The following is a 15,643-nucleotide window of genomic DNA, read 5'->3' as shown; positions in this document are numbered from 1 at the left end:
TCCATGATTTTGGTGTTTTTGAAGAGTACATGACAGTTATTTCATTGGATGGTCCTCAATTTGGGTTTGCCTGATATTTCTTCATGATTAGATTCGGGTTATTCACTTTGGGTAGGAATACTGCAGACGTGAGGTTATGTCCCTCTCAGCATGTCACATCAGGAGGCATATGATGTCTAACTATCACATTATCAGTGATGCCGACCTATTAATGACTTAAGGCCCAGTTGGCCAGGTTTTTCAAGTGTAAAGTAACTATCTTTCCCTTTGAAATTAATCAAAGATACCTCAAGACTACACAAAATATTTTGTTTCCCGTAATACTTTCACCTGCTTGGACCTCCGTTTTCCCATCAGTCGAATGAAATGAAACAGAATGAACAGTGGATTCCAAAATTTTCGCTCTCAAGGATCATTTGAGATCTCAAGGATCCTTTATTATTATCTCCTCTGCCATGGACCTCGTAGTTTGAAAGATTCTGTCCACCAAAAATAATGATATTTCTCAAGGCATATGTGACTCATTTTCCTATTATACATCCATCAGACATGCCCACTGCACACTATGCTTGCAAAGGCAAGGCCCGTTTGCCTCACCTCTGGATGCCCAGAGCCCATCACCGTGCCAACCACAGAGTAGGTGGTTAACAGATGTTTGTCAAAGGTCTGAGTCTACCTGTCAATCACAGCTTATGTACAGCATTTGATATCTGTAGTGAGGACACAGAGCTGATAAATGCTATACAAAGGCAGAGACTTGTCATTTTAGTTAGTCTCAGATGCTTTGTCACTGGACAGTGTTCAGTTATGAAGATTTCAAAAACAGATGTATGTTTTTGGACAGATGTATGGAACCCTCCCATCCACTCCTACCTCTGCCCTTAATTTCTGGGATGCCTCAGGAGATGTTGAAGGGGCATTCCAGCACCCCAAGTTTATAATCTCTGTGATGCCTCTGTAATCAGCAGATGGCAACTGGCTGGACAGTCTCCGGATCATACAATAGAATTTAAAAAATATCCTAGACCTTTTTTCACATTTCTGTAACACTAGCAATGTCACATTTTCTCCTTCATTACATACTTTAGATTGTGGAGATACAATGTAGCAGAAGATCATGAAGGGAGTTTTAAAATGGGATGGGGCAGGTAAGGGAAGTCACAACACACTATTGGAACTTATGTGTGCCCAGTGCTTTCTTTCCTTTGTTCTCTCTTGTGCCCCTCACCATAACTGGTGAGGTATGTATAATTATCCATTTTACAGATGAGAACACTGAGGCTGGGTGAAAGATAATGACTTGCAGGAAGTCATGCAGCCAACACGCAGCAGGGCTGCTGTGGGAATTTTTCTCCAGTCTCTCTCCAAAGCCCTTGCAAATTACCGCTGCACCAAGCGGCCTCTCCCATCACAAGAAAATGCCCTTCTCTAAAAATGCCTTCTGGACTGGCGGTCACAGTCCAGAAATGCGAAGGACAAATCTCTTGGACCACGTTCTCTGCAGATATTTTTTAAATGATTGTTATCACGACTGAGTAGCTGTTACCATGGTTTTGGAGAAGTTGTCCGAGGGAGGGCCTTTCTTTGGGCATCTTGTGAGCCCGAGGAAGGAACTCAAGTTCTCAGCTCTTAATTACCTCTGGCTGTGCTGCAGCAGCAATGCGAGAGAGTCTGTCCCCGTAAAAGTGTAGAGGGTGTGAAATAACATCGGGGGGTAGGCGGGGAGGGAAGCCACCGGCCCCAGAGAGACCCGCGGACTGGCAAAGGCGCGGGGGCGGGGAAGGAGAGGAGACCAGACAACATCACAGAGTCACGGGGGGAGAAAGCCAAAGCGGGAGGAAAGAGAACAAAAGGCAGGAGGAGAGGAAGTAGAGAAAAGTCGGGACGAGGAAGGAGAAAGTTTGAGAAGGGGACGGAGACAGCGAGAGAAGACGGTAAAAGAAAAGAGCAGACCGAGAAAGACACTGTACTGAGAGAACTAGGAGAATTCGAGAACGAAAAGGCAATAAAAGGGAGCGAAGATGGAGAAAGGAGCGGAGTGAAAGGAGGGAAGGGGGCGAGAGGAAGCCATCGGGAGGAACGCACAGAGTGGGGCGAGCGGAGAGGCGGCTAGGGGCCCCGGGAGGGCGCGCGTCACCTGCGTGGCGCCCCCCCGCGCCGTGGTGCGGCCCTGCTCCCCAGCGCCCCTGCGCCGCGGCTCGCCCAGCCTCGCAGGATTGGCTCCCGCCTCCCATTCATGTAACCTGCGTGTGCGTGTGAGTGTGTGTGTGTGTGTGTGTGTGTGTGTGTGTGTGTCTCTCGCTCGCCCTCTCTGTCTGTGTGTAAGAGAGCGAGGGTGGGGGACGGAGGCAGGCAGGCGAGCAGGCAGGGAGGGGAAGAAGAGGAGGGAAGCTATTAAACACACACACACTCACACACTCGCGCGCGCACACACCCGCCCCAACCCCCCAGAAGCCTCGGGATTGCAGCTGTTTCATGTGGGGCAGCAGTGCTGGCAGGGACGCCGGCCGGGAGCGGCCGGGAGCGGGAGCCGGGCGTGCGCGCGCGGCTGGAGGCTCGCTGGGGCTCCGCTCCCCTCGGGAGCTATTGTTGGTCTCGCTGGAGCTGAGCGCAGAGCCGGGACCCTCTCCTTCCTGGGCGCCCTGCTCGGGCTCGCGGAGCCGAGGAGCCGCGCCGCCGAGCGCCAGAGGAGCCACCGGCGCGGCGCCGTGCCTCCCTGCCGCCCTCCTCCCCGCTTCCCCGGCGGTGGCAGCCTGCAGCCACGGTAAGGCGGGCGCGCTCCGCTCTACGGAAAAGCGCCTTGGGGACCGCGGCGGCGTCTCGCCGGCTCCCTCTTGGCTCGTTGGCCGTGGCGGGGTCAGGGCGGTTCGCGCGGACGCCCGGGGCTCCAGGAGACTCTCGCCTGCTTCCCTCGGCCCTCACTGGGGGCGAAAGGGAGGGAGGCTGGGCGGGAGGCTGCCGGAGAGGCGAGCCACTCTGGAGCCCGAGCCTCCGTCGCCGCAGCCCCCGGAGCCCGCCGCGGACTAGAGTCTGGGAGCGAAGGTTAGGGGGAAGAGCGGGGAGGTGGGCGCGGGTCCGGGACTCAGGACTGCGGGTGGGAGGGAGGCGGCGCGCCCGGCTTCGTCTGCCTCGCGGGGATCCCTTTCGCCGCCCCAGCCCCAGCCCCGGCGTCCGCAGCCCCTCTGCAGACCAGCCTGCCCCTGGGCCCGGGCGGGCGCTGGATGAGCCCGGGAGGCGGCGCCGGGCTCTGGCGGCTGCAGCCTGTCTTGCGGGGCGAGCACCGGCTGCAGCGGCCCCGCGCGCGCCGCTGTTGGAGCCGAGGAACGGAAGAGCGACCCCGGCCCCGCGCCCTCTGCAGCCCGCGCGGCGCTTGCCTCTTCTCGCCCGCCGCCCTGCAGCGGTGCTGACGTTCCCTTCCCAGCGAGTGGAGGCTGCATCGCCGGTGGACGCTCAGAGCGGTCCTGGGTGTGAGTGGGAATGTGTGTGTGTGTGTGTGTGTGTGTGTGTGTGTGTGTGTGTGTCTGCTCGCACCCCTGACTTGGAGAAATGTGCTCTGGGTTGAAATGTGATCACCGAGCTCCGTCATTTTCCTCGCGTTTTAAAAATGCAGTCTATTGAAAGAGCAGACGTGAAGGTGGTATAAGAGTGTGTGTGTGTGTGTGTGTGTGTGTGTGTGTGTGTGTGTACGCGCAACCAGGGAATACACAGCCAACTACTGGGGGCGAGGGAAGGTTCAACTGTTGAGTCCTCTTTGGCTGGGCGGTAGGGTGGGTTTCGCTGGCCGCTGCCAGCCCCTTCTGTGCCCTGCCCCCGCCTAGGCGAGGTTGGAAAGTACTGGAAATTCAACTGCGTGGTCTCTAACTTTGGAAGTTGGCTCGCCTTTCAGGGTGACACGTTAAGGCGATTTGTGCACCCTGGTCCTTGTCTACAAGGGTATTATTATTCGGTTGGGTACAGAGCCCTCTTCAGAACCGCGCCAATCCCCCGCCTGTGTCCCTATCCTCCACCAACCCTGGCCCCCCCCCACCCCCCCAGCCCTGGCGAGGTTTGTAGAGATGCAGTCAGTTATCCATAAGCTACCAATGCAGCGAAAGGGGCGCATTGAGGCAGCCTGGGTTTCGGAGGATCCTGCGTGCACCCTTAGTGTCTGACGAGTCCACGAGATGCCTCGCTGCTTTGTGGAAGGCGGCGGCGGGGCACGCTCGGGATTCGAGCGCGGGGGCGAGAGGGTGCCCATGTGCTGAGCTCTGCGGCCGCGCACGCAAGATCTGCCGAACGGCATCGCGGGCAATTATATAAACTGGCTCAGTGATTACCCAGAACCGTGATGCGAGCACCTCGTTTGCGAAAGACAAGCCCAAAAGTTTGCCTGCTTGGGGAATGTAAGTACCGGGGCGCACCCATCCCGGGACCGGAGAGCGGGGAGACACCACGGCTCCCACTGATATGATGGACGTTGGGCGCTGATGCTACTGTCCCCAGAGAACCTGTTATCGAGGTACGGATTGGGTAGAGACTCGGGGACTGATCGGAGAGAAAAAGCCGGTCAGAACTCAGGGTCCAAGGAGTCCTCAGAGCCCAAGCCTGTCTCGGGGGGTGGGGGCGGTGTGTGTGTTGGGAGGCCTTGCAGGGGATGATGTTCTTTTAGAAAACTAAAACTAACTTTGCATCCTGGGAAACCCCTAAGCCTCGCTTCTGTGTCTCTCAGATCTCCCCCATCTTTCACATCCAGTGCCCTTCACGTGTTTAGGAACCTGCCTGCGCTCTCATCCACCTTGGAGGTGCCCAGCGTGCCAGCCATCCAGGCCAGGCCCACTGTGGCGGGGGAGCTAGGGACGGTGCCGGTCTCTGCCAGGGTTGGCCACCATTAGGTACCTATTCTTGGTTTCTTGGGCTAGCCCGGCGCTAATGGGGTAAGATGGGGATGAGCGCAGGGTATGGCTTCCGCCCCCTCTCTTCCCTCCTACGCGGACCGCAGTTTGCTTCTGCTGCGTTTATTTCCCTCTCCCCGTCTCCTTAGCTGCCGCAGCCTGTAGCATGTTAGTCTTTGATAGAGAAACCACAGTAGTGGAGTGCTTTTAAATCTTCTTTTCGCCTGTAGAGGGATAAACCAGCCTAGACCTGACAGAGGCGTGCGGAACGCTGAAGTCTGGGGCACAGTGGCCCTGAACTCCCTCCCCACCGCAGGCAGGAGGTGGTGGTGTGCCTGGGTAGGGAGGGTTTGTTTTTTTCCCTCTCTCTCTCTATTTTTTTTTTTTTTTTTTTTTGCCACATTCCAGCGTCCTGAAATCCCGCATCCTCTCCCCCTGAAATCCGGGGTCTATCTGAGTCTGTTCCGCGCTGTAAAATAAATCCTCCCTTCGCAGACCTGTGGGGCCTTTCGGATTTCCTGCCGCTGCCATGATCCTTAACAATGCGATTACAAAGCTCGTGCTCCGCTGGGGAAAATCCCCAGGTGCCGACCGGCCGCGCCTTGACCTTGCTGAAGGCGCCTTTAACCCTGCTGCCTGAGAGGCTCCCGGCCGGCCACGAGGGTCTGGAAGGGAGGAGGGCGCCTCGGGAGGGGCTGTGCTCGCGCCGGACGGGGAGGGAATAGGGTCGCGGCGCGGCGGCCGCGGGGAGGGGATGGGGCTCGGCGGCAACCTGTTTCCCGGTGCACGCCAGCTCCACGTCCTCCGCGCGGGCCGGGCGCCGCCGCGCTCTCCGCGGGCCCCCTCGCCTTCTGCGTTGTGGTCTTCCCGGGCTCCAGGCTCCCGGGCTGGAGGAGCAGCGCCGCAGTCCGCGGGAGCCGGGCCGCCGGGTGGGCGGGGCCTGCGCGGGAAACCCGAGCCCCGACCGCGGTGTTCCGGGCCGGGTTCTAGCCTAGGCGCTGTGCCGCGCGGGGTCCTAGCTGTGCCGCGCTCCATTTCCCCCCGCCTGGCCCCATCCTCCGCCCCCCGGCGCGCTCCAGGCGCTCCGCCGCTCAGCTCTGCCCCGGAGCTCTTCTCGCCAAAGTTCGGAGGGATGTTTTCACAGGTGGTGGTGGAAGCAAGTGCGTGTGTGTGTGTGTGTGTGTGTGTGTGTGTGTGTGTGTGTGAGAGAGAGAGAGAGAGAGAGAGAGAGAGAGAGAGAGAGAGAAAGAGAGAGAGGCAGGCAGTGCGAGCGAGCCTGGAAGTGGTGGCGGGGGGGGGGGGGGGGGGGGGGGGGGGTGTGCGGCGAGGCCAGACATCGCGCTAAAACGGGATTCCCCTCTTTGTAGGCGTTGTAAGAGAATGTTGAGAAAGAATCCGTTTTCTCCCGCGAGGATGGTGACCGGAGTCCTTCCACCTGGTGGAATCGGACCAGTCTGAGCTGATTTTCTAGGCTGAAGGAGCGTCGCCTCTCAGCGGTGTCCTGCGTGCACTGGGTCCTTGTGAATGTCGCGGAAGTGAACGCCCCCAGGTTGTCTGGGCAAAACTTAGGACCTAGATGTTACCGTAGCTTTAGGCGGCTGATTCAGGGAAGGTTTTATTCCCAGCATGTGTCTTTAAGTGAGCGGAGGCAGAGTTCAGGTTGGCGTGTGAGTTCACCATCTTCTGGGGGTGGGGAAGTTGTCAGGGATGGAGAGGTTACATTTTTGTGATTTCTTGGACTCATCTGCCAGCTTCTTAATATCATCAAGTTCTCTCTTTGGGGATGGGGGTAGGAAGGGGGCAGAAAGCCAATTAACCACCCTAATGGGCTGTGGTGGGAGAAGAATCAGCCTTGCTCACTGCGGGGCTGGGGCGGGGTAAGGGTCCTGGAAGTGTTCAGCCTAAAGTAGCATCATCAGAAAGCAGTTCTACAGCGAAGGGAATACTCTGTCTGGAATACGAAGTAGTGAGTCCCCATGGAACAGGTGTTGCAGTGAAACACTGGGTATTGTAGTAGTGGGCGTTTTGGATATCCAAGGGCTCTCCTCCCATAGATCTTACTCTGTGGCATAATCTCTTTAACCCTCTCTGGTTTATGGGAGTAAATTGATGGGATGTGACTTTAACTCCTTTATTTCCTGGGTGGGAATCATGGCAATGGGGCCTTAGGCAAGTTACCTTTGGAAGTTAAGTTCTCTCTCGTGTAAAATGGGGAGACGTTCTTTAGTTTACAACTGAGTAAGGATTAATGTCTATAAAAACTCACAGATAATCATTCCCTTCCACTTCCTTCCTCCTTTTTCAACACTGTGCATTTGTTGGGTGGGGGCTGGGCCGGAAAATCAACAGCCCGAAAAGAACCAGCAACATTGCATCCACAATCTATTTAAAAACAGCTCAAGTGCTTGGAGCAAAAATATCTTCTCTTTTCTTAGAAAAGTCATTTCCAGTTTTGTTAGAGTTTCTCCCTCATTGAGTCCTTTTTTTATGACAGAGTTACATTCTTGTGCAGATTGGCATGTTACATAACCTGATATTTCCAGATCAAGAGTTAAAAAAAGGGGCGAGAGAGTGATTAGGAGTTTAGGATAAAGACTGTTGGACACCACAAGCAAGGGACTCCGTGTGATGTCCACTCACGGTCTTTAACTCAGAAGGGTTGAAGAAACTGAGATTGAATACCACGTAGTGTAAATCCTCACCTGGGTGGGTACTCAGCCCCCTGTCCAGTTCCAGTAAACAGCTACTCTGCCTGGCCCTCCAGCCTGCCACTGTTCTACCCCAATACGTTGTCCCACCTCCATAAATCCCAAAAAAGGGACCAAAAGAACAATGGGATTTAAATCACCTCCTTGCAGATTTGATTCCAAGAGCCCAGCAGGGTAAATCAACGTCAACTCTAGATCCCAGAGACCGACTTTTACCTGCCTTCTTACATGGTTTATCAGCCTGGCTTATTGTAGCTGAAAGCTTTATCACTCCATCTTCGCACTGACGGACCGCTGCTCTGGGGGGCCACTTTGGAAGTAACACATGCCTCACTTCCCTGGGAGTCAAGAATCTATGCATCCCTGAACTTAGAGTTTTCCACAAGAGCAGCCTCTAACAAAACAGTGAAAATGTAGAGGGTTACTCTTCTGTGCCTTATCGATTCATTACTTTGTCACAGTTTAAAAAAAAAAAAAAAACTTTTGTTGTCTGCATTATAATTAGCAAAGTAATACGTGTTTACTGGAGCAAGGTAAGACAATACAGAGAAAAGCAGAGAGAAGCTAAATTTGATCACGTTTTGAGTTGTGACTTGTGACTTTATATATGTAAGAAAATGAGGTCATGGTCATAACATAATGCACAGTTTCATTTAATGATAGATCTTTCCATGTTATATTTCTCCCTATGGCAGCATGTTTAATGGCTACATAGAACCTCGGTGTTTTAATAGGGCATACTTTATTTAAACGGTACTGAAATTTTGACTTTTTATTTTTAGTTTTATTTTTTTAATCAAAACAAAGCTGAAGGAACCACCCTCGTGCACACTGTCATTTCAGTATTCCCTTAAGATAAATTCCTAGAAAGTAGGATTGCAGGGTCACAGACATATGCTATGCTAAGACTTCTGTCACACATGAGAAGCAGTAGGCTACACTGTGATTTCTACTTCATCTTTTAAACCAGAATGTGGCTGTTTACTTTACAATCCCCTACAGGCTTGGGAGCCTGAGTAGTAGAGGGAGGTAGGGGTGACCATCAAACCTCAAGCAGGGGATTTGCATAACTTTGAGCTGTTCTGCTGAAGTGATAGGCAAATCCTTTTTCAAGAACATTTTTCTTGCCTGGCTGTTTACGAATCATCACTTTCTGTAGCGCTGCAGCCAGCAATGGAGTGGAAATATGTAAATATGTTCCTCTGTATTGTAGGTGGGGCTGGCTCCACAGTGAATGACAAACAGTTCCTCAGAAGAAGTGTGTGCGTCTAGCATTTGCTCAGGCAGTGGATTCCACCCCTCCCTGCCCTTCCCCCTTCCCTTTTCCTTTGGCTCAGAGGCCTTGGAATGGCCGCCTAGGAAATCTTAGAAAGGAAACCATTGGGACGACCCACAGCAAGCTTATCCCCACCTGCTGGTAACTGGCATTTTACTGGAAGATCGGCCCACCTGTCTCTCCTCAGGGTGCCTGGGCACAGTAAAAAAATTAAATTAACATGCCCACATGCTGTTTCCAGAGTGGAACAGTAGTTGGGCCTCTCTTCCCATCCTGGTACGGGCCAGTTCAATGAGAGGGGGGTATTTGTCAGTCTTCCTTTTACGTGTCAAATTTCTGTGACCCAGAAAAGATTTGTTCCCTGTGGTTAGATGACTGGTCATCTGACAAAGAATTCTGTGGAGCCACTGGGGGAAGTCCAGTCCTCCCATTTCTAAAGTGTCTCTGTGCTCAGCCAGAGACATCAGGAGTTCCTTTAGGTCAGATAGAGAGGTCACCTCAGCCTTGTTCCACAGTGTGGTCACCACAGAGGAAACCCACCCCCCTGGTCGCAGACTGAATTCTGACGAGTGTTCAGATGCTGCCTTTGATACTGACACCTCTCCAGTTTCAGTAGGGAGGGCAATGGAACGATTTTGCCCTTTGTCATGTTCTGAACATCAAATCAGGGCCTTTCTTTCATTTGGAAAACAAAAAGGAAACAGGACATAAATGTAGCAGGACCTCAAAAGCAATTGAGCAGGGCCCCCTAATCCCTGTCTCCTTGAGCCCTGCATTTGCTTTGTCGATGGTAGTAGCCTGGGCCCACAGCAGGAATGATTGTCAGGTGCAATTGGTAAATCATTATAATCCTCAAGAACATTAGGTTGTAAGAATGTTTTCACTTAAAGAGCTGAATTTCTTGCTGTAGAATGTTGATTCTTAAAGTGTGGCCTTTGAACCCCTCGAAAGTCAACTAAAAGGGTTGCAGCTAATACGTTGTTCCAGGATGTGCCCATTCCTGGAATCAGTTTCCCTTTCTGTAGAATTAGGATGGGAGAGGAGTGTGGATTTGATGTATTGTAAGACCGTGCTTCTCAAACTTTTTATATGCACATGTATCACTCAAGAATCTTGTTATTAAAGCGCGGGTTCTGATTCAGTAGGTCTGAAGAGGGGCCCAAGAATCTGCATTTCTGACAGGCTCCAGGCATTTCTGATGCCATCCACGATGCTGGTCCCTGGTTCACACTTTTAGTTAGCCGGGTTACAAGCTACTTCCTACTCTGATGCTACTTCAGAAAGTAATAATGATGACCACCAGACTTCAAGAGGAGCTGTCTTCTATTTATAGACGGGCACTGTAGAGAGATGTGTCCATTCTTTACTTTGGGGTTTTGAGAATTGGTGTCTTCATTTTAGCAGGCAGAGTAGGGAGGGACATAGTTCTGTCCTGCAGTGGTTGTCAGGAAGGTGGCAGAATGGAGCAAGAGCCCAACAAACACGTATACAATGCCTCCTGTGCGTAGGGTAGCTGCTATCACCCCCAGGTTCTAGATAAGAAAACTGAGACTCCTTAAGGCAAGCCGTTTGCCTACAGTCACAAACCTAGGACTAGCCTCTGATCATAGGCCTCTCTGGCTCTAAAACCCTTGTTTCTCCTAGAAGGGCAACTTTGTAACTTTTTGGAATAGCCTGCAATTAAAGCTGAGAGTTTAGCAAAGTGTTTCTCTTTAGAGGTCCTTTTACTGGGTCTACTTTGAGAGTGGATCAAGACATTTAAAAATTTGCTTTATTATCATGCAAGCAATGAAAATGCTTAAGAGCTTAAAAGCAATTTGTTCAACTTGGTTAAATATCCGCCCTCCCCAGTCTTGTTTGTATTATTATTAATTTACTCATCAAACTGTGACATCAAAACCATTGTGAAGGTACATTTCAGTATCTTCTGATTGGTGGAACCCTTCAAATGAAAGGAGTTTGTATTCATGAGGTCCACCGTGGAAGGATCTAGTTCAGAGTGAGTCAGAAAAACAGGCTCTTTACTGAATAAACTCAGCCCTCCTTTGGCCTCTGGATGAGAATCGGTCGTTTAAACGTTTTATTAACGTGCAATTATTCTGAGAACCAGTCAGCAATGCGGCTCTTTGCAAACATTAATTAGCTGATCTTCACATCACCCCCACGTGACAGATAAATAGCATTAAGCCTGTGTTTGAGAGAACAAATGGACACACGGAGATGAAGATGGGAGAGACAGACTTTCGCCTTGCAGGAAGTACGGCAGAGGGAGGGTGGGACCGGGAGATTACAGGAGTTTGGCCCTTAATAAATATTTGCTGGGTGATGCGCTAGATATTCTAGAGTTGCACTGTGCAGCACGGTGGTCACTAGTCACAATTTAAATTACATTTAATTAAGTAAAATTAATAATTCGTTTCCTCAGTCACGCTAGCCAGACTCCCAATGCTCAGTAGAGGATAGTAGCTATCATATCAGGCAGTACAAATATAGAACATTTCTATCGTTGCAGAAAGTTCTGTGGGGCAGTGTTGGCTAGTAGCTCGGGATGATGAAAGACCAGTTAGTATAAGATCTCTGCCGGTGTGGAACTCTCATATAGAAGTCCCTAAAACAACACCTGACATGCGATCGTCATTACATAGCCCAAGCTGTGGCTAAGTACTTTGGGGTGGTGGTTAAGGACCTGGCTCCTGGAGCTGAAGGACTTAAGTTTAAATCCTGGTGTAGCCGCAAACTGGTTGTATGACTAGAGGTAGGCTATCACATACTCTGTGTCTCTTCGCAGATTCATGCTACCGTTTTCCACTTTGCGTATTAGCCAAGATTATTTCCGAGACAATGCTGGATTCTGGAGAGGGTGCTGGGAGACAGGTACTCTCCTTTGCTGCTGGTGGAAATGCAAATTAATACACCCTTTTAGGAAAACAATTTGGCAGTAACTGCCAGTAGTCCTAGAAACACTTGTTCTCTTTAGTCCACTATTCCAATTCTAGGAATCTAGCCAAAGAAAATAATCAGAGATGGGCAGAAAAGATGTCAGAATAAAAATGTTCATTGCCGTGTTATTTATAATAGTGAAAAAAAAAAAGATGTAAGCAATTGGATTGGACAAGTAAAGTATGGCAGCCAAACAGTGAGATATTATATAAAGATTAAATGTCATTTTCCAACATGTGTTTTTGTGATGTAGGAAAATGCCACAATAAAATTATGTTTAAAAAAAATAATGCTATACTATTAAATCCCAAATAATGCTTTCCAAAGCAGACATTTGTTGCCGTGGAACTAAAAAGAAATAGACAAAGTACTGAAAATAGTAACCTGTGAATTAATAGAATTGATGGCTTTGAGAGAACTGTTTTAGCTTCTTCCTCTAAGTTTTATGTTTTTGTTTTTCTGTTTGTTTGTTTTTAACTGAACTGTGCACTCAGGCCATCTTCTCTCTGCTATGTTGTGTGGTCAGAGACTCCCAGCTGCTCTTAATCTGCCCTTGGTAGCAATTTTGGAATTTCGAGTTTATTCAGTTGTGTTTGTCTCCCTTCAAGCCAGGGAGTACTTCCTAATGTCCAATATTAATTCCTCTTTATGGCCATTTAAGTCCGTTTGTACGTGAACTCTGAGGTGATCCATACTGAGCAGCATAAAGCAGTGGGACGAACATGAGCTTTGGAGCCTGAAAGAACTAGGCTCAGACCCTGACCCTCACGTCCGTGCCATATAACCTTGGGCAGCCCTTCTGTGCCTCAGTGTTCTACTCTATAAAATCAATAGAAAAAAAATAGAGAAAAGCAGTAGACCCCCTCTCATATCACATGGCTGTGAGGATTGAGTGTTCACTTCAATTGAACATCTGGCACATCCAGGTAAATAAAGACGCAAATGACTTCAGGGCCTGGTGCTCAGTGCTATCTAGAACATAAGCTAATTTATTCTCCAGGGCACTCTTGAAATCGGCGGAGTCCCCACTTTCCAGATGAAGGAGTGGGACGTCTAGTGTGGCTGCATGCCACGACCTCTGTCATATGGGTGTGTGAATGGCAGAGCTGGGAGTGGACCAAGCCTGTCTGGCAATGAGTCTCGTGCCTTCTCTGGGGCAGGCTCCCAAGTTCCTGCGCCATCTTCCTTTCCTGGTTTCCCTGGATGTGCTTCTTCCTAACGCTCTGTAAACTCCTCAACGTTTCCCAGCCGTGTACTCATCCCTCTCAAGGAATAAATAAGGCAGACATTCCTTTTTCGTAGGTTGAATGATTACAGCAACAGCTCACCCAACTAAAAAGTAACCCTGAGCTGCCAAGTCACAGAGGTAGGGATGCTCATCCTAGAACCAATTTCTGGGAAGTCTACAGGATCCTTGGCTCAGGTGGCTTTTTGCCACCTTGAAAGAGCTGCTGCGCTTCACTTCTTGGCAGCTTGAAGGAGGCACCGAATTTGTGGGCAGCTCCAGCTCCTACTTTTAACACTTTGCGGGACCTTCGGCAAGTTTCTTCCTATCTCCGTGTGTTAGAGTCCGTGTACATTAAACGGGGATAATATTGAGAGTGCGTTAGCATTGGTGGGAGGATTGTCACGAAAGAATGTTTGTGACTGTTTTGTGCAACCTTGTCACTGTTGAATCAGCACCCCTATTTTCAGAGTCTTAAAAGTAACTTGTGGGACAGCTAAGTCATGGGTTCCTTTTCCTCCACTAGGGATGGTTCTCCCGTATACTTGCATGAAGTGCTTTCTAAGGCCATGTAAGACAGAGGGAAATGCCAGCAGATTTTGGGATGAATTCTCTGCTTTGTCACCTGATAGCTGTATGGAGTCCAGCAAGTTCCTTAAATTCTCTGAGCCTCCATCATTTTTTTTTTTCATTTATAAAATAGAAAACACAAGTGTCTACCTCAAAGAGCTGGTGTGGGGTTCGTGAAGTGACTTGCACTGTGCCTGACAGTGTCTCCTGTGTGAATGTTAGCTCTCGGCGTTGCTGTCTTTCCTGCTCTCTCCTCACCCACTCAGCTTCCGGTCCTCTTGATTGTTGCTTCCAGAGCCTTGCCTGCACTGTCAACACAGTTCAGCGGTGGACAGAGCTATGGAGAGACCGAGAGGGTCTAAGGGAGCCGATTTCCAGGTTTTGCAGGTCAGACTCTGAGAGCATCTCTGGCTGGCATCCCTGCCTTTTGAAAATGGAGGTGTCTGTAGAAGTGGAAACAACCAAAATGCTCTCCATTTAGACCAGCAGATCCGGGTTCCGATTCCAGGTCTGTCCCTTTGCTGCTCTGCCCCAGCTTGGTCGTGGATGATTCTTTATCTGCTCCTCTGAGCTGCTGTCAGGTGCGAGATTTCGAGGTCCAGCGCAGTGCCCAACACAGTGGATCCCAATCCTGGCTGTGTATTAGGATCCCCCGGGAGCTCTTACCCAAGACCGGCGCCTGGCCCCACCCCTAGGGTGCTCTGGAACAGCTGTGGCTGGGACCCAGGTGATGCAAAGTTGCAACCAGGATTGAGAAATTGTGCATAAAGTAAAGCCTCGTTGAATGTTCTTTCCCTCCCTTCTTCAGAGAAGCATAAAGGGATCCCATACTGAGTAATTTCTGTATGAGGAGGGCGACCTAATTTATTGGAGCGGTGGGACTACAGATATAGTAATCAAGGCTTCTTTCCCATTGCCTCCCTGCCTCCTGGCAAACTGGGGCACCTGGGTCAGAAAAGTGTGGCCTCGCTCAGCCTGTCTCTTCCTCATTTAGCCAGTTGCATTCTGCGTGCTGGAAAAGGCCTAGCCTTTGCCTGGAGATGATGTGATGTTCCTTTGACCTGATTTTGCTCCTTTTATGTTCACTTCTGGGCAGAGCCCTGTTAACCATTCATGCACAACCTCCACGCAGCCAGCAAGGCGTCGGGGTCCCCGGGGTAGAAGAGGCAGTGCCTGGTCTCTGCTCCCCAGAAAAGGCTCATCCTATGGTAGTAGCTCTCCATGATTGGTGCCAGAGCCTTGACATTACCCAAGGGCCTGGAAGCTCTGCACTTCTGGATGGTTTGGGTGTTTTGACATCTTTTTGATAATTAATATTTGCTTGAGAAATCCTACTCAGTCGGCTGCCTTTTTTTTTTTCTTTTTAAGATCACTTCAAGGCCACCTCAAAGTGGGAAAAAGTGTTGCGTTCAGGAGAGGGGTTGTAAATTTAGTGTGGATAGACACTGCCTGGCGACTCGTTAAAATGTAGGTTCCGATTCAGTGGGTGGGAGGGAGAGCCTGGGATTCTGCATTTCTGCTCCCAGGAGATGTAGATGCTATTGGTTCAAGGCCCACAGGTCCTAAGACCTTGGTCTTTCTTCCTGCTTCCACTTTCTCTTCCCCCTCATCTCTCCAAGCTAGGAGTAAGAGATGTGAAGGGCCATAGAACAAATGGAGTTGGTCAGTTTGGGCATCTCTTTGTCAGAATTGTGGCAGCCGCACTGGTGGCAGCTGCAGTGTGACAGGAGACATACGAAACAGTGGCCATTCCCTTGGTGCCACCGAAAGATTCTAGTTCCAGGTATTGTGGTGTATCCTCCAGGCTTCTTTCCACATTCTTGCCAACACTTGTCATTTCTTGTGTTTTTGGTCTTGACTCTTCTGACAGTTGTGAGGTGATGTCTCATTGTAGTTTGGATTTGCATTTCCCTGATGTTGAGTGATGTTGAGCATCTTTTCATGTGCCTACTGGCCATCTGGATGTCTTCTTTGGAGAAGTGTCTGTTCATGCCCTCTGCCCATTATTTATTTTATTTTATTTTATTTTATTTTATTTTATTTTATTTTATTT

At 50.3% G+C, this 15,643-nt stretch overlaps 1 protein-coding gene across 5 annotated transcripts in view; it reads left to right on the top strand.

Moving 5' to 3' along the window:
- Positions 1-15,643, top strand: part of TENM4 (teneurin transmembrane protein 4) — a 2,953,639-nt gene that overhangs the window by 2,201,363 nt on the left and 736,633 nt on the right. The window contains exon 1 of one of the 5 annotated variants that reach the window (XM_040489707.1): positions 2,394-2,764. The exons of the other annotated variants lie outside the window; for them this stretch is intronic. The gene's annotated coding sequence lies outside the window, so the exon portion shown is untranslated. Of the gene's footprint in view, positions 1-2,393; positions 2,765-15,643 lie in introns of those variants that run through there. 5 annotated transcript variants of the gene reach the window in all.

The sequence above is a fragment of the Herpailurus yagouaroundi genome, unplaced genomic scaffold (genome assembly GCF_014898765.1).
Source record: "Herpailurus yagouaroundi ecotype Mexico unplaced genomic scaffold, PumYag 180, whole genome shotgun sequence".
NCBI classification, from domain to species: Eukaryota; Metazoa; Chordata; class Mammalia; order Carnivora; family Felidae; genus Herpailurus; species Herpailurus yagouaroundi.
Note: the sequence above shows the minus strand (reverse complement) of the source record. Positions and strands in the feature narration are given on the sequence as shown.